Raw genomic sequence first — 23,389 nt, forward strand, 5'->3', positions numbered from 1 at the left:
GTCTCACCCAGGCTGTCACCATCTCCCTCACACTCCCTGTGCAGTGCCTGTGCCTCCTGCAGGCAGCCTGTCCTCCTGGCCCTGCTCCATCCAACCATCAGCTGCATTTTCCTGCCAGCCAGGCCAGTTCCCATCTGCCACTGCATGCTCATCCCAGGTTACTCCCTCTGCAGCACAGGAGCAACCTGTAACCACTGACAAAGCCTTTTTTCCTTCTTCTGGATCCCTGCCAAAATCTACTGGGCTGCACTGCTGATGCGACCCAGTGTGTGCCTCCATGTTTGTGCTCCTGTGCCTGTGTATGGTCTCTTTGTGTCCCCTAAGTTGTCCTTGGGATGTGGGCACACTTCTGAGCGTGGGACTGTTCCTCTGTGCCATCAGCAAGGTGAGACCATCATACAGCCCATAATGAGGGAGGGAAGTGTAATCCTGGAAGCCTAAATGATGAAGTCAGGTCATTTTGGTTTCTGAGAGCAGCAAACACCAGGCTGGTTTCAGGGCTTGCAAATCTCCCCATTCCCAGGCCCATTGTCGTGGTGCTGCCTCTGTCAAACACAGCAACTCTGGCTCTCCTCCCACAGATTATCTGGGCATGCAAATGACCTCAGACAGATACACTGTCATTTTCTCATGCTGTGATTTTACTTGCACCCCCCTGCGGGACGTGACAATAAAATTACCCCTCTTGTTCCTTTCCCACAGACAATCTTGCAGCGTGTCAGTCAGCGTCACGTGAGCAGTCCCCCTTCCATTGCTCCTGGGACCCAGGGGGGTGATTTGGAAAGGATCTGCTGGGCTGTCACTCACCTCCATCTGCCTTCAGGAGAAGGATTCTGGGTTCCATGCTGTTTCCTCTTGTGCCTGCGTGCCTCTTTGATCACAATTGGCTTCTCAGGCCTTCAGAATCACAGCTGCCCTGTAAGGTTTGCCTGTAATCCTGCTGACATGTTGTTCTCTGGCAAGCTCTGGGCTTTACTTGTTCCCAATTTGGGATTAACTGCTATTTCTGATGATTCTGCTGTTGCCACAGATGTCCTGTTTCTTACCTGCATTTAAGAGCTGTTTAGGTCTGAAGTACTCCTGACCTTCTCAGTCACTGTCAGCTGACCAGCCACATTTTTACTTCGAGATTTCATTATTGAATCCATTTCTCTCTCTCATTTTTGTCCCCACTGACCCTTGTGCACAACACACAACCAGACCTGCACGAGGAATTTGTGTGGAGAGCCTGCCTGAGCCTGCAGCACTCACAGCACTTGCCAGTGAGGTTCCTGTCTGGAAAACAAAAGCAACAGAGCCCTGACATGACAGCAAGATCTATGTCACATAAACCCCTGTGCTTTCTCATCTTCCTCCCCAAAAGCCTTCAGACATGCACTGAAGTTTACACTCCTGGAGCTGAGTTTGAGCTGGTCATGCCAGGATCAGAAATGCTTGCAGGCAGGAAGGTTTGTACTCAAATGTTTCTCTTCTTATTGCAGTGTGTGCTTCCAGGAGCAGGATATCAGAGCTGGTTGCCAGCTGCAAGCCAGGGGCCATGTGGTTCTTTCCAGGGCAGAGCTAGTGGGGATATCTCCTTGTAGTGGGGTGTGGAGCTGCTCCAGGATTCCTCATCCCCAGGAGAACTGTTGTGTAAGTGATGGGGTCAGTGAGCAGTGGTGGGTGGCTGTTACTGAGCACACCAGTGTGTTTTGTGGATATGAGCTGTAAAAATCATAGAATCAGAGAATCCCAGCCTGGCTGGGCTGGAAGGGACCTTGAGGCTTATCCAGTTTCACCCTCTGCTACAGGCAGGGACACCTTCCACTATCCCAGGGTGCTCCAAGCTCTGTCCAGCCTGGCTTGGACACTGCCAGGGATGCAGGGGCAGCCACAGCTGCCAGGGCCTCCCCACCCTCAGGACCCAAAATTCCTTCCCAATGTCCCATCCATCCCTGCCCTCTGGCAGTGGAAGCCATTCCCTGTGTGCTGTCCCTCCATCTCTTGTCCCCAGTCCCTCTCCAGCTCTCCTGGAGCCCCTTCAGGCCCTGCCAGGGGCTCTGAGCTCTCCCTGGAGCCTTTTCTTGTCCAGGTGAGCACCCCCAGCTCTGCCAGCCTGGCTCCAGAGCAGAGGGGCTCCACCCTCAGAGCATCTCCATGGCCTCCTCTGGGCTCTCCAGCAGCTCTGTGTCCTCCCTGTGCTGGGGCAGCTCTGCAGGTGGGGTCTCACCTGAGGGGGCAGAGTCTCCTCCCTCTACCTGATGATGTAAAGCTCCAATGTGCAGAGGCCATGCCTAGGTCAGGTAACCTTTAAGAGGCCTGAGAGGTCTAAGCAGCCAAGGATACCCTCTGGAGAGTGGGAAGGGAGCAGAGCCCATGAAGGAGGAAGACAGATTGTCCAGAGCATGGAGGAGGAGTGGCTGGAGTGGAAAAGGCTCCCTGGGCACAGGACATGCTCTCTTTGCACCCCCTGCCCCAGAGAAGGGAAATGTCCCCACCTGGGTGTGCAGAGCCCCTGTGAATGCTGGAGCTCAGAGTTCCACTCCCTTCCCACATCTCCTGTGTCTAGCACAGAGGGAAAAGCACTGAGGGAGGAATATTCCAAGCTTGCCCTGAAAGCAGGGACTAAATGAGACTGCAGTAAGAAATTGCTTCAAATTTTCTGTAATATTTTTTATATTTGTTAATATCAGGAGTGACCTCCTGGTCAGATATTTCAGGAAATTTAATGACCATCTGTGAGAGGGGACCTTGGCTTCACCTTCCATCTTCCAGGCTTGCAGAAGCTGCCAGCTCATCACTGGCACGTGCAGCAGCACTGATGTTACCTGGGGTTAGCAAGGCAAAGTTTCCCTAGGTCTTTCTTCTCCTGCCTGAATTCTGGGAAAACAGAGCTCATGAATCCCTGTTGTACAGTCAGAAAATGCCCTTATTCCCTTCAATTATAATCCCAAACTGAAAAATTAATTGAGGCAGGTATTAAATTAGGCAGGTTTTGCTTGACTAAATATTTACCATTTGGGAGCCTAATCTATTCACTTAATAATCTAACCCCTTTTTATTTTTTATTATCGGTTTGGAAAAAAAATAATAATGTCTATTCCATTAGGAGCTGCTGCTGGCTTAAGAGGATTTTACTCCCATTTTATGGTTTGGATCAAAGAAAATTTATTCTTGCAACAGATTTAATGATTCTTAGCTAACATTGTCTTCCCAGCTGCAGTTGGACTGTAATAAAAACCCCTTTAGCTTTTGTTAGACTTGCACATTCTTTGCTGCCAATAATGATTAATCTTTCCCCCTACAAGACCACCTTATTACTTGGCTTTGACTTAGGAGCTGCCATTCCCTCTGGAGCTTGGTCAGGGCTTTGTCCCAGCACAGCTCTGGAGCAGCACAGGTGTGACCCCAGTGCCTCCCTGGCAGTCTGTCTGTGCCCCCTGATTGCTGCTCTGTGGCAGTCTGAGCTATCTGGGGGATGACAGGGAATTAATTGCAGGAATGTCGCAGACATTTCTCCACAGAAATCCTTCCTTTTGGATTTCTGTGTCTTCGGGAGGCCAGAGGCTCCAGAAGACAAGGTAAACAATTATTATCAGATGCTGTGGAATGTAACAGGAACACCTTGATTGGCTCATTTCCTATGTTTATAATTAAGGGCCAATCACCAGTGCAAGCTAGGGGACTGAGTCCTTGAACACAACTTTGTTGTAGATTCTTTTCTATCTATTCTTAGTCTAGCCTAGCTGCTCTGCAAACCTCTCTCTATATTCTATTAGTACAGTAATAATGTATTATATATAATATCTTAATAAATAAGCCTTCTGATTCAAGAAACAAGATTCACCGTCTCTCTATCACCAGCCATGCCCACTCAGGTGTGGTAATACAAGAATTCCCGAATACTTCCATGCATGGAAAGGCCCTTGGCATGCCAGCAGGGAGGGTGGTCTAGAAACAGGGGTGAGGGGATGCAGGGGTGACCTTGGGCAAGCATGGGGAGCACAAATCCTCACCCCAAACCAGGCCACTGCCTCCTCCCAGCTCTGCTTTCCCCCTTCCCACAGCTCCCAGGAGCACAGATCATATCCCAGGCATCCTCTCAATCAATGGGGAGGGATGGGGATGCTCCTGGAAGGCACAGGAGGAGGCTGAGAGTGTAGGGCTGCTCTAGGTGGATGTCTGGGACAGCATTCCAGCAGATGATTTTGGAACATTGCCTGACATGTGAGCCTGGAGCTTCATGCTGAGAAAATGTGTGGGTTAATTCCTGACCATTTTGTCCATGTTTTAAAGGTTTGTAGTAATAAAACCCCTGGGAAGAAGAGGAGAAGAGATGATCCCTTTATCATTAGCAGGACACAGGTGCTGAGCAGCCTGTCACACCAGGCATGAGGGAATTGATGACAGATTAATTTGCTGTGCTGTCCCTCTGCCTTTGCCTGTGGGATTTTTGGGCAAGGTGCTCACACTGGAGATGTTGCCTGAAGGAATCTCTTTGCCCTGACTGTGCTGGTTCTGTGAAGAGAAGTGACCCTCAGAATTAAAGCAGAAGTGGGAAAGGTGTTAGGGCTTTTTGCCCACTCACCAAAAAGCCCTAACACCCATTCCAAACTGTGCCCACCCACCTGCACAGGGGGTTTCTGGGGGCTCAGGGAGCACTGGGGTGTTCCTGCAGGGATATCCTCTGCAAGGACTGGAATCTGAAGGTGCTTTGTCACTGTGCCTGAGCCATGTGCTGTTGAGCAAAAATATCCACCAAATTCAGGGCAAACTCAGCAAGTCATTTTGAGCCAAGGAAACACATCCAGCACTCCTATGGGATTACAGCTCCAGTCCTTTCTGACTTAGTTTAAAACAAAATTGCTCAAGTTTTCATTTTGAGGAGCCATTTCATTCAGAAATGTAGCTGGCTGATGCTTTTAGAGCTGCACAAAAGCTTCTGAAACCAAAACCAAACAAATTTTCTTTGGGGTTGGCTGTGAAAAATGTTTTTGGATTTGAGTTTTTTTCTTCAACAAAGGAACTTGATGGTCTTTTGTAATGGCTTGGCCTGACAAAGTTTGGGTATTTTTTTTCCTCTGTAGTTTTTCTTTTAGCTCAGTCCTTGAGAGGTCCTGCAGATGCCACTGACATTCTCCTGGAAGAACCCTCCATCCTCTTCCTGGTCAGGAAAGGGACAAAACAGGGCCCTGGAAGAATGACTGGATGGAGGGTGAAGGTGCTGAGAGTGGAGTTGTTCTGTGTTTGAGAGAAACTGTGGATGAACATCCCTTATGGAGCACTGTGGTGTCCCTGCCTGCCCTTCACACCAAATGGGTGAGTTTGACCATTTCCTTTGTTTTAAAAATCATTGTACCTGTAATCATAGAATCACAGGCTGGTTTTGGTTGGCAGGGACCTTAAAAATCACCTCATTCCAGTCCCTGCCATGGACAGGGACACCTTCCACTATCCCAGGTTTGTCCAAACCCCATCCAACCTGGCCTTGGACATTTCCAGGGATGGGGCAGCCACAGCTGCTCTGGGCAGCCTGAGTTTGCCCACTTTCTTTTTTGTTTTTTTTTTTTTAGTCATTGTACCTGTATTCCTTTCCAGCCAGCAGGTCAGGGATTGCCATATCATGTGTAGGGAGGATGTTTTCTCTGTCCTTGCTGCTCCAGCTGGCTGCCCATTCCCCTGCCCCTCTGGGAGTATTTCTGGGCTCACAGCACTTCTCACCTTCCTTGAGTGGAGGCTGTGTTTTCTCACATCCTGCTCAAGTAACAAAACCAAGCTTGCAGTGTGAAGGGAGCTGATGCAGGGTGTTTTAACTCTTCCATGTCTCCCCTCAGAGCCTTCCTTGCCCCGTGGCAGCCCCCAGGGCTTGGGCAGTCACGCTGTGTCACCAGCCAGTGTTGTGCTGGTCAGCTGGATCATGGGTGTTCCACACTGCCCTGGGCACAGGCACTTCAAAGAACCTTCCATGGACAGGAAACAGGGAGATTAGAGGCACTTGCTTTTATTTTATGCCAGCACTTTGCAATGTTCTAGCTGGTATTCCTGAGGCCCCGTGTTTAACCATGAGCAGGAGGCACCACACACCACATTTCTGAGGGATGAGAGTCACAAGGCTCCCTCCTCACACGGCCCAAGAGCCAAATGGCTCCAAGTGAGCTTCAGGGCTGGCTGGGATGCTTCCTCTGGCAGCAGGGAACAGCTCAGCCTGACCACCACAGGCACTGCTGGGAGCCTGAGGAGGGCTGTTCCCTGTCACCCTGCACCCCAGGGACAGACCACCTTCCTCAGAGTGTGCTCTGGGAGGCAGTGCTGAGGTAGCCAGAGCTCCTGACAGCCTGGGGCAGTGAGTGGGTGCTGCTGGGGTTTTGCTGCCTCTTCTTTCCTCTCATGCCTTTGCACCGTTTCCAGATGTGCATCAGCTCCACTCCCTCCCACAGCAGTGGAGCAAACAGGAGTGGAGTCCTTCCCCCTGGGAAGAGCACTCTCCATCCAGCTGCTGTTCCTCCATGCTTTCTCCCCCGCAAAGTAAACAGTTTACAGAGGACTTTGTAAACAGCAGATTTGTTTAGGATATTGTCTGCATTCCCCTTGCCCCTGTGTTCCCTCATTCAGCAGCACAGGGAGGGCTGACCTGCCATCTGTGGGGCTGGCTTGGAGGGGACAACCAAGAGGAAGGAGCTGTGTGCACTCCTGCATTCCCTGTGGGCCTGGTGGATTGAGGGCACCGTGCACAAACTCTGTGCCTGCAGGGAAATGTGTCTGCACCCAGCAGAGAGAAGCTGGCACGGGATGCCTCTGCAGGATGAGCAGGGTAAGCAGAAAGCCCCAGGGCACTGGGAGAGATCAGAGACCTTCAAAGGCAGGAGCTTCATCCCAGAAAAGCACAGCCTGTTAGAAAAGCCTCAGAAAGTCGTTCACTCCCTTGGAAAGCTGATTGTCCAGCTAGGGAAGGGAGGCTCCTAGATCACCTCGGTGGGAGTAATATCTGAGGATGTCTGTGCTCCCTTCAGAGCTCTTCCTGCAGGGATCCAGCCTGTGCTCACCTTCCCTCTAAACCCTTGGAAAGCAGCAGAGGAGGGAGAGAACAATCTCCACCTGAGCTTCTGCACCTGACACAGCAGCTCTGGCAACTTCCCTCCCAGAAACCCTTGGAATCTCAGGTGCACTCACAGCAGACAGGAGCAGTCTCAGGAGGGGGTCAGGGGAGCCTCAAGAAAGGTTGACATGTCTAAAGAGGGTCAGGGCTTGGGGGAGTAGCAAACAAAGGTTCAGAGGCAGCCAGGGAATGTCCCTCAAGCCCCAGATGTTCAGTGCAGCTGTGGGTGAGTCCCTTCTGCTCATGAAACAACAGACCCTGCAGAGGAGGGAGCAAAGCCTGAATCTTTCAGCACACTTATTGTGTGCTGGGTTTTGTAAATTCTGTCTGTAAGTCTGAGCAGCTTCAATCTGTGACAGGCCCCTGAGCCTCTGTACTCCACCATTCCCCATGGACAAGAGGGATAACTGGGCAGGAGTTATAACAGGAGGGATAACTGGGCAGGCTGGGCACTCAGGAGCTCACAGCAGATTGTTTGGCTCTTTGTTTGCCCCTGCTCCCTGCCAACCACAAGTTTGAGGCTTGAATTTAAACATCCTGGACAGAAAGGACAAGATTCCAAATGACAGCTCTGGTTTGTTGCCAGGGAAGTTTTGCATCCAGGAGACACAAACAGCTCCACAAAGCCAAACAGGGGAGTAGCAACCTGAGCCCATTTTGCACAGCATGGGCTTCCCAAGTATGTGGCTGCTGGATGCAGTTCTGAGTGGTCTCCACCTCCTCTGTTTGTGTCACCATGTGGGGGCTGCTGACCTGCTCTGGCTGTGTCCATGTGGGCTCATTATTAGGAAGAGAAGGCCAGCAAGTTTGTCCTGCTTCCCTCAGAGGCATGGATGTATGGCACAGACCCAGCCTGGCCCAGGAGCAATTGTGAGGGCTTCATTCTGGATGGCTTCTCAGGATACTTTAAATACCACATAAAAACCCTGTTTGCCTTTGAGGGATGTGGATAGTTGAGTGTTGTCCAGCAGAATCCTGTTGATTTTCTGGTGAGCTCTAACTGTAAATATTTGAACAAAAAATTATCTTGTGTTAACCTTGGAGAAATTTAATCTCTCTGTACACAGTGAAATCTGGCTTGAGTCACATGTGGAAGTGACAGTGGCAGTTCCATCCCCAGTGGATGTTCCTCCACACTGGAACAGAAACCAGCGTGTTGCCCACCATGGATGGCACCTTGTTCATCAGGAAGGGCTGAAAGGGCAGCTGGAATTGCTGGGCAGGATGAGGATGCATTGGTAGAGGTTGATGAGGTCCTGAGCAGGAAAGCAGGAGGGCTCCATGTGGTGTGGGATGGCTGAGGTGGCCAGTGGAAGGCTCAGGGCTCTCAGGATTGTTGATGTTCCCAAATCTGTTTCCTTGCAGGTCTGGATTTAGCCTGCAGCATGGGAACAGTTTTGCTATCAAGCTCAAGCAGATTTTCAGTTCTGCTTTAGGTAAAATCCCCCTCCCTGCTCTGCTCAGCTTACTGATGATCACTGTGCCCTCTTTGGAGGACAGTGGATGTGTCAGGAAGGGCTCAGTTCCCTTTCTTTTCTTGGACACTCACCTTTGTCACGGTGTAGAGGGGACAGGAAGCTCCCTGGCTTCACCTGCCTTCACCTCCTGTGTACCTAATTTATCCCTGCAACTCTGCTGCAGCCTGGGATAGCCATAGCAGAGTCACAGAGGGCAGAGCTCAGTCTGAGGCAAGGAAGAAGAGCACAAATTACCAAGGGGAGGCTAAGCAGATGTGTGGGTGGAGGGAGACAGCAGCAGTACCAAGGCAGAAATGGGAAAAGTGGGAAGAATTGTCTGTCCATGGGAGCTGATGGGCATGAGGAGAGAGCTCCCACAGCCCTGCAGACCCTGCTGGACTCAGAGGGCACTGGCAGTGCCTCAAGCATGGATGTTCCAGCTGAGGAGCATCTGACAGCTGCCCCTGCAGCCCTTGGGTGCCTTGAAATCCCATCTTGGTGCCTTGAAATCCCATCTTCCTTGACAGTCAGTGAGATCCCTTGGGTGCAAACATCTGGAAGCTCTCAGCATTCTCTCCAAACTCCCCCTGCTCACAGCACCCAGGCAGGCAGGTCTGTTCTTTTGTACCCATCCAAAGGGAGTGAGTGCAGGGCTGAGCTGTGTCTGGGATGCCATAAGGAAGGGAAATACCCCACAAGGAAGGGAAATATCCCATAAGAAAGGGGGATATCCCCACATGGTCCAGCTCAGCTCCATTCCCTGTGTCAGGCCTCAGTTTGGGTGTAGCTGCTCTGTGTGAGGGTTGGGAGCTCGTGTGCAGGCAGGAGCTCCAGCAGGCTCTGGCATTTCCCATTTAGGTTTGACCTTTTGCTGGATATTAAAGCCTTGCTGTGGCTCAGTAAGATGAACACTGCAGCAAACACAATTCCTCAAGATGAAATATCTCTCCAGAGGGTAATTCCAGCCTCATTTGAGGGTTGTTGGATTTTTTTTTCCCTTTTCCAGCTGAATCATTTATTCCTGGTGTCAGGAAGGTGCAGAATGACTTTCCCCACTGGCTTTCAGAGCTTCATTGATTCTTCAACTCCCACTCCTGCAAATCTGCTGGAACAGCAGCCCTTTGCCTCTCCAATTCTCCCAGGAGGGGAATGGGGAAGGGAGGGTCTCAGAACTGTAGGAGCTTTTCAGGGAACCCATTCACAATCTGGGGGAGATGCCATCATATTTTAAGCTCTGTAATCCAGAGGCAGAGTATTTATCTGTAGTTTTTTTGCCTTAAAAGCCTTCTCAGCATTCTGCTGAGTGGGGAAGGGAGCAGGACACATTTCACTGAGGTTGTACAGGGCACTGTGGACCTTTGGCCCCTCCTGCTTTGTGGTTCAGTGTTGCAGCTGAACTCTACTCAGGATGGGTTTGAATCCCTTCAGCAGAGGAAGGCAGTGCTCCCAAAATGTGTGTAGCACACAAATCCAATCAGTGCCTGAAGTGACTGAAGCCAGGCCTCTGCCTGTCATCATCAATCCATTTGCAGCCCTGGCTCTGAGTTCACACCTTGTGCTCTCTGGGGCATCTCCTTTCTCTGGGAGGCTGGGAAAGGCTCCTCTTCCAGCTGGGGGTGGGGAGATGGGAGAATGAGAGGCAGAGGAGTGAGACCTGGAGCAGAGAGGGTCCAGAACCCAACCTGGGGGTGCCATCACATCACCCTGGGGCCGTGTGTGGGCAGGAGCAGCAGCCATCGGGCTCTGGGGTGGGCACTGAGGGAGCCAAGGGGTGCCAAGGGCAGGGTCCTGCTTCACCCCTGCCCAGAAGAGGAGCAAATGGAGCAGGACTTGGTGCCACGTGGAGCCCAGGCTTTCCTCAGGGCTGAATGGATCCCTGTGTCCAGCAAAGTTTGTCAGCAGGCCTGGCTGCCCAGCCCTGAGCTTTGATTTAAGCGATCTGAACCAAACCCATTAGCACTTACATGATTCCCCTGCCAAGCAGTTGTAAATGTTTCTATTAGTTCTGCACTTGGCCTGGTTCCTCCTGTTTATTATCCTAAATGTGCCCAGGACATGACCCTGCTCCCCTTCTCCAGCACTCTCTCCTATTCCATTTATTTTCCACTGCTTCCCATGAACCCCTGTGACACAAGGACCACTCAAAGGACAGGAGAACAGAGGGAGGTGGATGTTCATGGAGGTGCTGTGCCCTCCTTGGGATCAGGAACTGACACCAGTGTCAGTAGGAAATGCAGAGGGATTCTGCCAAGGAGCTGGGGGCTGGAAAATGAGGGTGGAAGCTCAGAGCTGGCAGACATTTAAGTCACTCTTTATTGCAGAGGGGATTTTGGGGGGTTAAAAGCTCAGCAGTGAAGGTCACCTCCATGTCCTGGGCAGCATCAAAAGATGAGGGAGAGGATTCTGGGACATGACCCTGCTCCCCTTTTCCAGCACTCTCTCCAATTCCATTTATTTTCCACTGCTTCCCATGAACCCCTGTGACACAAGGACCACTCAAAGGACAGGAGAACAGAGGGAGGTGGATGTTCATGGAGGTGCTGTGCCCTCCTTGGGATCAGGAACTGACACCAGTGCCAGTAGGAAATGCAGAGGGATTCTGCCAAGGAGCTGGGGGCTGGCAAAGGATGGTGGAAGCTCAGAGCTGGCAGACATTTAAGTCACTCTTTATTGCAGAGCTGCACAGGAACAAAAAGGATCAATATTTATTAGTTGCAGAAAGCATAATTTTGCATGAAAGGCATTGATCAGTGTGTCAGCCCAGACAATGTCATTACATCTTTATGATTTGGTCTCCATCCCTCTAGGAATGAGGACATTGTTCCCTAGACAGAGAGAGCTGGAGGGTGAAGAAGGGTTCAGCGTGGTGCTGTGATCAGAGCAGGGCACAGCAGGAGTGTCTGGTGTCACAGGAGGGGCTCAGGGGCTCTGGTCAGTTTGTCACTAAGGGCCACCAAGAGAAATTCCCTATTTCAGAGTCAGGGCCCAATATCTGAGTCTTCTTTCCCAGTGTGTGTGTGAAAGCTCCCCCATCAGTAACAGTGCACCATAATTTGCTTTATGGCATTGGCTGGAGGAGGCAGAGGAGCTCTGTGGCAGCCTGCAGTGAGGTGGAGATGGGTTGGAGAGGATCAGGTGGAAGCAGGAAGGTGAGGATGGTGGAAGTGGTTGCAGGTTCACAGCTGGACACAAAGCCAAAGGGAAGAGGCTTCTGGAGCTGCACTGTGGGAGATGATTGCTGCTCACATCTCTCCTTGTTGTGGCTCCAGCAGTTCAAATCCTGCCTTTTCCATCCCTGTGCTGGCCCCAGCAGAGACACAGGAGCACAGAGATGGGCCTGGAAGCAACAGGCCCTGTGGTTTAGCAGAATGCCTGAGTCAGGACTCTGGGGTCAGAATTCCCAGCAGTGCCATGGATTCCCTCAGGGCAAGCCACAAGCCAGCCACACACAAGGCAATTGCTGAGCTTGGCTTCCACTTGGACACCAAAATAATCAGCTCCACAAAAACAGCCTGCTCCAGTCACTGGGAGCACAGTGTCTGCTCAGAAAAACCCTGAAAAAGTCCTCGTGGGAGCAAGGAATGCTTGCAGCCCCCAGCACTGTGCTGGGTGTGAGCCAGGAAAACATGCCCCTGGCATGGTAAAAGATCCTGGTGGGTTCACAGCCTGGTTGTGAGTCAGTCGAGGTGTTTGTAGATAAAAGGTGTCATCGAGTGAAGATGAGTGGCTCTGTCTGACACACTGAATGATGAATGAGGTGTTGTTCCATACAATCAGAAGGAACCTCTGTGTGAATCCTGAAATACAGTTTTTGAGACAGCTGTTCCTGCCTAACCTGACAGGCAGCCCTTTAGTCAGCAGGAGAGGCTGCTGGAGAGGAGGCACAGTCAGGTTTGAAGTGTTGAAGTGCCTGCAGCCCACCTGCCCTGCAGCAGGGATTTGTGGATCTGGAATCTCTGACAGAGGAGGCTGAGGCACCCCTGGAGCATGGGAGCTGCAAAGTGCAGCCCAGCAGGGTCCAGCATCACCGTGCTGCTCCTGAGGGCCTGGGGGGCTGCACTGGTGTGGGTGAGGCAGGGAGCCTGGCTGGGGGTGAGGGATGTGTTCCACCCTGGAGCATTGGGAAGGAAGGAGTTTGCAGCCCCACTTTGGCTTTGCCAATTGGAATGCCCAGAGCAGGCAGCTTTGCCTCATGCAGTCTCAGTGAGAGAACCATTAATTTTGTATTAGGACATAAAAACTGAGCTGAACACACCAACAGAACCTCCAGCCCTGTATCCTGTCTCCACCAGAAGCAGAGCTGGATGCCTTGAAGGAAGACATAAAAATCCCATAATGGCCATAATTGTGCAATACTGCCCTGTGAGGGGAGATTCCCCCCTGACCCCAGCTGGCAGCAGCTCCTACCCCAGAGCAGGAGAGGCAGGGGCTGCTCTGATTGTCACAGGAGCTGGAGTCCCTCAGATGCTGTTCTTGTGCACATAAATGTCCAATCCTGTGGTGAAACTCTTTAATTCTGGTTGTTATAGTGCTGTTTTGATATCCTGCTGAGGATATCTTGGATGGCCTGCTGCAGGCTGCTCTTAGGAGAGCAGAAGAGGAGCTTTGCCCCTTCCTGACACCAATCCTTTCCCCTTCTTGAATTCTGGAATTAATTTAAAAGTACCCAAGACCAGGCTGGATGGGGCTAAACTGGCCCAGTAAAAGTGTCCCTGCCCCTGGCAGGATGGAACTGGGTGAGCTCTGAGCTCCCTTCCAACCCAACCACTGTGGGATTGTGTGATTAACCCTCCCTGTGGGCTGACCCTGCTGTGGTGGGGAGGAGCAGCACTGCCACTGTCACAGCTCCATGGGCTTTTGGCTCAGGTGCTGCCCTACAAGCAGCCAGGTACCCAAGGCAGGTTTCTGTGCCCATGGAGCATTCAGTGCATGTTCCTTACAGAGGCATTGTGGGGCTAATCAGAGACTGGTTGATCTGTGGCTGATGTAACCTCAGTCTTTGGGTGATAGAAGCACTCTGTAGTGTGGCAGGGCCCTGTCCATCCTCTGCCTTGGCCATCCCAGCCAAGCCCCTTGCTGTGAGAGCCAGGTGCAGCTGCTGGGATGCTGAGCAGGTGCTGTGTGACAGAGGTGCAGCTGCTGGACACCAGGATGGTGGCTCACTGTGATGTTTGGGAGGAGAGCTTGACATGACTTCAATGAGAATTTTTTTAATCAGATTTTTGCTAATGAAGTAAAAAATTTGATTTTCCCCAGCTCCCAACCACCTTTAGGATGAGATAGCCATCCCACCTGGTCTGGCATCCCCAGCCCCCCATCCCTGGGCAGGGGAGAGGTTGGGTCGGGACTGGGCAGGAGGAGCAGCCGAGGTGTGTTTGCCTGCTGGCAGAGCGGGAGAGGGGAATGAGGGCACAGAGCGGCTCTGGGCGTGCACCACGGAGGAGGTGACACCGCCTGCGATAATTGGGCCATTAAATCTCACAAAGGCACCGACACTTTCACAGTGTGGCTCAGGGAAACAATCACTCTCCAGTGGCAATCGTAGCTATCTGCAACCATTTTTCTGCTGATCCGGTGCTTAATCCCGTTGTTCAGACTCCAGGTTAAATTGTCCTCAACCCACAGTGCAGAGGCCAGCTATGTTTGCAGAGATGTGCAGGTGCAACTGAGGGGACATTTTGGCTCAGAAATCCATTTGTGAATGTCTCTCAAATGTCTGCTCCTGTTCCCTCTGCCTCCTCTCTGCCAGCCCTTCCACCTCCAGAAATCTGCACATTGCAGGGAGCCATCCCAGTCCTCTGGTCAATCCCCCTTTATTCTGCCCTGCTTCTCCTGAGTACAAAGAGTGCCAGGACTGCCTGATACAGTCACAAAATTGGCTTCAAATCCTTCTAGTTTGCAGAACTGCTTTAGTTCTCTTTATTTACTGTAGGTCTGGGGAGGGAGGGTTTAATCCTTTAGCTGCATTCTCAGACTCTTCAGCTGTGGGAGCCCAGAATGCCATTTTTGCAGTAACAAAAGTGGAATTTTGCATGCAGACACAGGGCCCCAGGAGATGGGGACTGAAGAACACCCCTGTTTCTGAAGGCTTTGTAGTGAAGTTGTGGCTCTGGGTGTTTTGGGGCTCTCAAGGCTGATCCTAGATAATATCCTTATAGGTTCTTAATTCACCAGCTCTAATCCATGGAGCACATCAACCCCCCTCCTCCCCCAGCAGATTGATTGATGTTTGGATGGTGAAGTGCAGGCAGGAGGTTTGACCAAGGCTGCTCAGATCCTGAGTTGGGTTTGTGGTGCTGGCTGTCCCTGGCCAGGGACAAAGCCCTGCTCCCATGTTTGGTCACTGATCCTGTTCAGTTCTGGAGTGTTCAGGGGGTGACTGTGCTCACTGCTGGGGTGCTGGTATGAGTCCTGGGGTTTAGGCACTCCAGGTCTGGGATTAAAACCAAAAACAAAGAGAATTTTACCTGTGTATTGGGATTTTCAGCAGAAAGCTCTTTCTCAGTCCCATGTCTGGCCAGGCAGGGGATTGCACTGCAGATGTTCCAGCTGTGCTGCTGCAGTGCTGGGTGTTGCTTCTGTCTTGCTTTACTCTGGCCTTTGGCAGGAAGATGATTTACAGGTGTTACCTGGTAGAGTCACACAGGTGACAGCAGGACAGGAGTGTGACCCTCTGCCTGGCAGGAAGGGGTTGGACTGGGACAGAAGGAGACCCCAGACTGTGGGACACAGAGCTGTGGGACATCAGGCTGGGCATGAGGTGTGGCTGGAGCTCCCTGGGGAATGTGAGCTGGAAAGTTCATGACTCCCAGTAATTCATTCCCTTCCTGGAGCTGTCTGAGCTCTGTTAAGACTATCCAGAGATGCCTGGGGTATATTTATTTTTCTCTTTTTTCCCTTTGATGCCTCTTTCCTTACTGTGGGAGACTCCTGCAGCTCAAGGTTGCCTTTCTGTGCCTGGGCTGGCTGGGGCTGCCTTGGTGAGCAGGTATTAATGGCAGGGGAGGGCAGGACCTGTGATAACTCAGCCTGGCAGCCCCAGCAGCACTGAGCTGATGGAATGGTCTTTGGAGACCCAGAGAGCTCCAGTCAGCACTTCTGCCTGAAAGGAGTTGTTGTCAAAGGGTGAAGGAAAGTCACCCCAGATCCAGGGAAAAAAAGTCACTCCAGGATTCAGGGTTCTTCCTTTGGGAGGGGAGACTGGATTGCTACAAGCAGTGTGGTTTCATTTTAAAATTCATTTGAACAGAGAATTAAAGAAGAGAATGGGTTTCCCCTCTGCTAAGGATTTATACACATCAGTCTCACCCAGCCCCTCCCAGCCCTTCACTGAGCCCCAGGCAGGGTTTTGAGGGCTGGTTGTGGCTCAGTTTCCTGCAGCTGGAGCAGGGAGTTGGCCTCTGGGTTCCCCAAATTCAGATGTGGGACTCTGGGCCCAAAGCACAGTGTGGAGCACGTTCTGTGGTGGCCCAGTGTGAGTGCAGAAACCTCCTCTGTTCTTGCAGTGGTGCTGATGTCACTGTGCCATCCCATTCCCTGCAGATGGTTTTCATCACCCTCCCATTGAGCCAAGCCAGCCTGTTAGCACAGCAACGTCCCAGGACCCAGATTTGTGAACCAGAGCTGCTGCAACACCCCGTGGGCTGGTGCAAAATGCTTCTTTCCTTATGTCCCATCAGCCTGAAATTATCCCAGGAAACCTCAGGGGTAGGAAGCACCTTTAGTTTGTGAGCAGGGTTGTCACTTATCCCTGTTGCTCATATTTTCATCTCCCCAAGTGAGGAGGGTCATCTGTGCCTTACAATTTGGGATACCTTGTCAGCACTGTGCAGGTGGAGGTGCCTCCTGATGTCCCCTCTGGGCTGTTACAGGGCTCCCAGCTCCCTGTGTCACTGCCTCACATCACCTGCAGCCCCAGGGCTGCTTCCCAGCTGGAAGGGGCTGCTGGGGGTCTGGCAGGATGGGAGCCAGGACTGGCAGCTGCCTGGGCAAGGGAACACTTCAGGCATCACACTGGCCTTGGCCCCAGTCAAATATTTTCTGTCACTGATCCTTACGAGTTTGTGGCATCCCCAAATGAGGCACAGGGGATTACAGAGCAGCCAGCTTTCCTTTAAAGCTTGACCTTGGCATCAGGCAAGGAGGAGAGATGAGTTAGCTGGCAGCCTGCCTGTGTGTGCCAAGGGGTCTTGAAAGCCTCAAAGGATGCATTAGTTTGATGTCAGAGGCTTTGTTTGTGGCATTCCCTGGCACAATCTCCCTCCCTGTGTGTGTGTATGTGTGTTTCCTGCCTGCATCCCTGCTGCTCCCCCAGCCTGTGTCCTGAGAGCCCAGCTAGGCAGCCTGGACAGCTCCAGTGAGACAGATGGAGGTGGAGCCAGGCCTCTGTGGGGACAGCTGCACCCCTGACAGTCCCCTCTGGTCATGCACCTGTTAGGAGCTATACTTAGCATGGGAAAACTTTCCAGAAAAGAGAAAGCAGGACAGAAGTGGGGAGGCAGAAAGGCAGAGAATTTGGCCTCATTCTCCTCAGCAGGTCCCAAAGCTCCAAAAGTGCCTCTCAGTGACAGCATCCAAAAATGCCAATCAGGTGAGAGCAGGCAGAGCTCTGCTGGCACTGTCTGGGGACAGACTGAGCAAGTGATGGCTTCATAACTCCTGGGTGGGATGCCATGAGTGCCATGTGCTTGTCCTGGCAGCCCCTGAGCACTCAGGAGCTGCCATGTGGGAGCTCTGGGGGATCCTGGAGCAGCCACACTCCATGGTCACTGTGTCCATCTCAGCTCACCGAGGGCTGCTGCAGCTCCTCTCCCTGCTCCTGTCTGCCTGTGCTCCAGCCTGGCTGCCACACTCAGCCATCCTTCCTCAGCCCTGGGCACTGCCAGCTGCCCATGGAGCTCAGGGTGCATGGATGGATGAGGAAACCTCCTGTTGGTGAGGAGACAGGAGGCTCTGCAGCTCCTCCTCTGATAAATGAAGAGCCCTAAGTTAGGTGCTCACAGCCTCATGGCAAATAATTGTGCCTTGTCCCCCTTCTTGCAGCAGGGGCTCCCTGGGAGCCTGGCACAGGGGCAGCAGGTCTGGGTGGGTTTTAAGGCCAAGTTTTTGTTGTGTTCTTTTCCTTTTGTAAGTGCTGAGCTGCATTTTCAGCACCCAAGTGTCTCGTTCTCACGGGAGGTGCCCAATGCTCTGCTGTGTCATGACTGCAGCCTCTCTGTTCCCCCCTCGTCCTCATCTTTGGAGAGAGACTTGGATTTGCCTTTCCTGGAGCTCCAGCTGGTGAGGAGTGAAACCCTATCCATGGCTGGTGACTGCAGGAAGCTTTGGATGGATGAGAATCCAGCACGGTCGGATGCCTCCGGAGCGGCGGGCACTGCTGACAGGTGGCATCTCCTCCCTGGAAGGACATGTCCCTCTCCAGCTGCTCTGCCTGATGCATGGCCTGTCCAATACCTGCTCCCCACTTAGCATTCCACGAGTTATGGCCACCCGAGCTGCTGCTTAGTGAGGGGATTTGCTGTGCTTAAATGAAAAATGCAACAGGCACTTTAAACTGCCCTGTAGCTAAATTGAGCTGAGTTTTCCAATCCCTGCAGCTCTCAGCTCTGCTCCTCTGCCCTCTTTGCAGGAGGCAAGGAAACTGTTAGGTTGCACTTAGGAGCCACCTAAACATCTACTAAATGTCTTCCCTGAGTGATTATCTTGGTCAGTGCTTCCCCAGCCTCAGGAGCAAGGTCTGAGTGTGAAACCAGGAAAGAAAGAGGCAGTACAGCATATCATGGACACCAGCAATGTTTCCAGCTGACAGGATAAATCCATGGTATTCCTAACTGCCTCATGGAGATCTTTGTGCCACTGGAACAATTTGCATTTGCACACCTATGCAGAAATGTGAACAGGCACATCTTACAATTTCCAGGAGCCTTGCTGGTACCAGTGCCAGCTCTGGTGTCCCAGGATTGCTTTCTGTGCCATCAGAGGTGAGGAAATGCTCATCTCCTTCCAGTGGCCACTTACAGCCTTTTCCTTTTAAGATGGAGAAAATCCTTGTCACATTTCCTGATGTTCCTGTGTGGTGTGAGGAAGTGATCATAGAGAGAATCATACCAATTTCTGCTTGGGAGTGGGAGGAACAGGAGGTCATTCCTCATCTCAGGCCTGGGTTTGGATTGAATGGACCTGGTAATCTGGGATAACTAGATAATCTTTATGGTACTTGCCAGGTGCTTAACCCTTCTTCATATCCCTCCTTGGAACTGGAGGCACCGGCCAACATAAATTGCTCCTGTCAATGTGCTTTATTGGACTACATCAAAGTAGAATCGATAGAGAGTTAAAAAAATCCCTAACAAAATGGGCTGTTTAAGGCAGAGCAAGTCATAAACAGACAGGAGTGTGGTGCAGGTCAGGTTTCACCTGGCAGCCAGGGAAACAGGGGGGCTCTGCTCTGTCAGGGGTGATTCATGGCACTGGGATATTTCAGGGGAGGGGAAGCATCCAGGAGTTGTTACCACACTGCTGCAAGGAGAGGGGCTCTGAGTGGGTCAGGTTTGTGCCTCCAACTTTGCTGTCACAGATTGATACTGGTATCATCTCTATCAGTGTGAGTTATCTGTTTCCATTTAACCTAGATGAAAGCTTGAGTGTGGTTATTGCATTCTAAGGTTGCTGGAACTTGTTAATAATTTAGAATAATCGAGTCAAATGAATTCACTTTTAAAATTGAGCTTATTTGCATTGGCTGGTCTGGTTTTTTGTGACAGATCTCTCTGCGGGCATATGTTTGTGTAAGCTTTCTGTGTGTGCTCGTGAGTGTTTGTGTGCATATGTAATTTCCTTCTCCATCTCACAACCAACAGAGGCTGAGCTGGATTTAAATGTTGTGCAGCAAAAATGTGAAGAAGGTCCACCCCAAAGTGGAGCTGAATAGCTGAGGTATAAATCCACAGGGAAAAAACGGGGTTTGTAATGGAAATGCTGCCTCGTTTTAAATTATAGCCAGGCATCTGTGAGGCTGAAATTCCTGCTGCAGCATCCAGACGGTGCCTCAAGCTGGCTGCACGTTGCCAGAGATGAAGGACCCCCCCAGCCTACCTGCAGCCTGACCTTTGTGCTGCCACTGGCGTGCAGCTTTTGTGCTGCGCGGGGCGGGCACGGTGACAGATTGCTGCTGACAGGGAGAGGCTCCTCCAGCTGCATTTCTCTGCAGCCCCTGCCACATATCCAGGGGCTTGTTAGAGCAACAACAGCACCAGCCAATAACCAGTTGGTCTAAGCCCCTGGGACAGACCGTATGGCCCACACTGTGCTTGCTGAGCTGGGAGTGTGGAGTAAATTCAGCTGCTGCAGCCCTGGTGTTACACAGTGAGGGAACACACCCGGCCGGGCGTCTGTCTGTACCTATAAATAACAGTGTTTGTGTGTGTGTGTGCATATTTATGGGTCTGTGTATTTATTGTGGGTGAGGCTGCTTGTAGAGCAGCCCAGAAAATGGAAATCCTTTTGTGCAAATGTGCTTGCATGGAGGCAAGGAGAGCCAGGAGAGCAGGGCTGATGGATTGGCCCTGGACTGCGATGACAGTCCTTTCTTTAAAGTCAAAACAATTTCAGGGAAAGGGTCTCCAAAAAAAAGGTCCAGTTTCAGGAGGTAGCACAATTGAATTTCTGGTTGCTGGCTGCCTGCCTGGAGGGCCTCTTGTCACTTCTACTTTCTTCCAACAAGGCAGAAGGCAGAATTGACAGCAGCCTTCCCGGCAGGCTGTTAGGGAAGCAGGGAAGCCAGATGCTTTGCCTCCCTGCTCCCTCCCCTTCTGCGGCCCGAGAGCCACAGAGTTAAGTTGCTTAACTCTTCCATTCTCCCTCTCCAGTGCTCCTGGTCTGATCCAGCAGGGATCCTGAGGAAGAAAATGTCTGGGAGTGGGCACAAAGGGTCCTCACTCCCAAGGGTGTGTGTCAAAATAAAGTACCTTCATGCTTTGTATAGAACAGGAAAATTGGACTTTTATACAGAAAGATTCTGCAGAGAGGCACATGGTGGGAATGGGCTGATACAGGAGCCTCTCTCCCAGCAAACCCAGGGCAAATAATATGATTTCAGAGCTTCCAGCCCAAACCCACTTCTAAAGTCTCCCTCAGCCTCTGCTATTTATATCACTGCATATAGGATACTGTGTAGGTGGGAACTAGAATATTCCTGTAATTTCTCCAGCAAGGACAGTATGCTCAGGCCTCTCTTTTCTTTGTGTAGAATTATCATCTTTAGATGTTAAGGGATGTGGAAGGCTTTGGTTGCTGTTGAATTAACATTTCTATATGCATCATTTCACTAGATAATTTGCTGACTCTAAAATTTTTGTGTAATCAAATTGGCTGGCTGTTTTAACATTTGTCTGACACCATTTTTAAGTGGTAGTTAAATGAAGTGGAGAATGGAGCCCTTTCTTTAGACTCAGGCTGTAGCAGGGTGAGGGTCTCCAGTATGTTATTTTGAGACAGGACCTGCTCTGTGTCAGGGCTTGGGCATTTCCAGCACTCACAACCCACAGAGCCCTTTTTAGTCTGCACACAGGTGCAAAATGGGTGACAAAGTGGTAGTGGATGGCCAGGAACTGACACTCTGTCTCCTCATCTCATTGCTAAAACCTTGGTACCGTGGTTAAGGTGAGAATCCTTCTCTTCTTCACTAAGGACAAGAGGAAAAGGCCTCAGGCTGTGCCAGAGGAGGCTCAGGCTGGACATCAGGAGGAATTTCTCCATGGAAAGGTTGCTCAGACATTGGAATGGGCTGCCCAGGGAAGTTTGTAGTCCCCATCCCTGGAGATGCCCAAGGAATGTCTGGATGTGGCACTCAGTGCTCTGGGCTGGGGACAAGGTGGGGATCAGTCATAGATGGGACTTGATTGTCTTGGAGGGCTTTTCCAACCTCAGTGATTCTGTGAAATTGCTCCAAATGGCACCAAACCAGGGCCTTGAAGGGAAAATTGTGCCAGGGGAGGTTTAGACCAGGTATTAGGAAAAATTTCTCCACAGAAAGGGTGGTCAGGCTTTGGAACAGCAAAGTGGAGGAGCCACCATCCCTGGAAGTGTCCACAAAGGATGTACAAATGGCACCTGAGGACATGGTTTAGTGTGACCATGGTGGTGCTGCTGGCTGGAGAGCTGGACTTGGTGACCACAGATGTCTTTCCCAGCCTCAGTGGTGCTGTGCTTCTGTTTCTGAAGTTCACCTGCACTGACACTGCCAGGCTGTAGGCTCTGCTGGGGGCCACCCAGGTACCTCCAAAAGCAGGGAAATTGCAGAATTTCCTCAAAAGCCATAGAGCCCTTTGCCTCCTGTGTGCCTCTTTATGTGTCTCCATGGCCAGGAGCTGCATCTCTGTGCTTGTGCACTCCTCCCTTGTCCCTGTGCCACCTTCCCCAGGCAGGGAGGATGGTGATGGAGCAGCCATTCCTCTGGGTTTGGCATGCTCAGCTCAGGCAGGAGGGAACACAAGCCTCAGGCAAACCACAAACATTTGTCACCTGCAGCAAGGCAAAAAGTGTTGCCCAGAACAGCCTTTGGAAATATTTTAATTACCTCTGGTTAATCTGGCAATCAACGAACTTGAGGTAAAGATCACAAGTGGAGACAAAGTCTAAGGGGAATTTTATGCTTGGAGTCAAATTTCAGCATTTTTGAAGCATTTCTAATTGGGATGGTTTAAGAGCCATCATCAAACCTCCCTGAATCCAAACACTTCTGATGTAAGTGGGAAACAAATCAGTCATGCAGCTCTAGCCCAGCACTGAGAGCTGGAGCAACACAGGGCTTCTAAAAGAACCAGCCTAACCACCAAGGTCTTTCTGTGCAGCTTTACAGTGAAAAAATTTCTTTAATGGACTATAAATCAGAAAAGGAAATTTATTTTTTTGTTTCTCCAGGCTCGAAAGACGAGCATGCATCTGCCTGACAGCTTTCAGAGCGAGCCATCCTTGCCAGCCAAAGCAGATTCTCTGTGCCTGCTTCCAAGCTGAAACAACTGGTGGCAGAGTGGGGTGTCTCTCCAGTCCTAGCCATGAAGAGAGGTGATTATTCCTCCCTCCTAATTCCACTTCCCATAAGGAAATTATCCTGTGCTGGAGGCGTGCACCTTCCTCTGTTCTGTCAACGTGTGTTGCTAGGAAGATTTATTTCAGTAATAAGGTCTTAGCAGTGAAACTTAACAAAAATGAGGGGGCAAGTTTATTAATTATATATTTTACAGTTAATTAAAGATAATATTTAACAGAAGTAATTGCAGGCATCTGCATCGATGGCACAATTAATTTCCAGTGATAAACGGGTTGTGTGTCCTTTTGTTGGGCTGATCAGAAACAAATCCTGCCTTGTGCTAAACCCCTCTTATCTCTTTGCATTTGCAGGAGATGAAACATCCTCCTGCTCACAGCACAGGGAAGAGGCTGGAGCTGGGCTGCTGTCTCCACACCTGTAGAACTGTGGTGAAATGGGGATTCTTTGTGTTTCATTGGCTTCTCTGAGGAAAACAGTGACCATGAGAGGAGACAGAGCCTCAGGGTGAGTGCAGCTCCCAGCACCAGTGCTGCCAGCTCCCCCTGCCTGGCAGCCCAGCTCTGGGAGGCAGGAAAGCTTTGTTCCACAGCACTCAGGTCTTTCACCCACCCCTCAAGCTGCTTCTAAGCAGTCTCTTCCATTTGTGCTGAAATGCTGTGTAGGAGCACTTGTCACTCATCTCAGCTTGCATTCAGCATGTTCCAGAGCCTGGGCATGCATGGAGAGGAGCTGTCCATGTGGGAGCTTGCTGGGCTCTCAGAGCACCTGCCCTTTTGGGATCTGACACAGAGGGTGCCCCCATGTGCC

General features: G+C 51.2%; 1 long non-coding RNA gene across 1 annotated transcript; it reads left to right on the forward strand.

Moving 5' to 3' along the window:
• Positions 1-5,075: 5,075 nt before the first annotated feature.
• Positions 5,076-23,057, forward strand: LOC131088826 (uncharacterized). The gene is made up of 3 exons (XR_009115171.1): positions 5,076-5,298; positions 22,453-22,596; positions 22,933-23,057. It is a non-coding gene; the product is annotated as an uncharacterized LOC131088826 (long non-coding RNA).
• Positions 23,058-23,389: the final 332 nt, after the last annotated feature.

Source organism: Melospiza georgiana, chromosome 13 (assembly GCF_028018845.1).
Source record: "Melospiza georgiana isolate bMelGeo1 chromosome 13, bMelGeo1.pri, whole genome shotgun sequence".
Taxonomy (NCBI): Eukaryota; Metazoa; Chordata; class Aves; order Passeriformes; family Passerellidae; genus Melospiza; species Melospiza georgiana.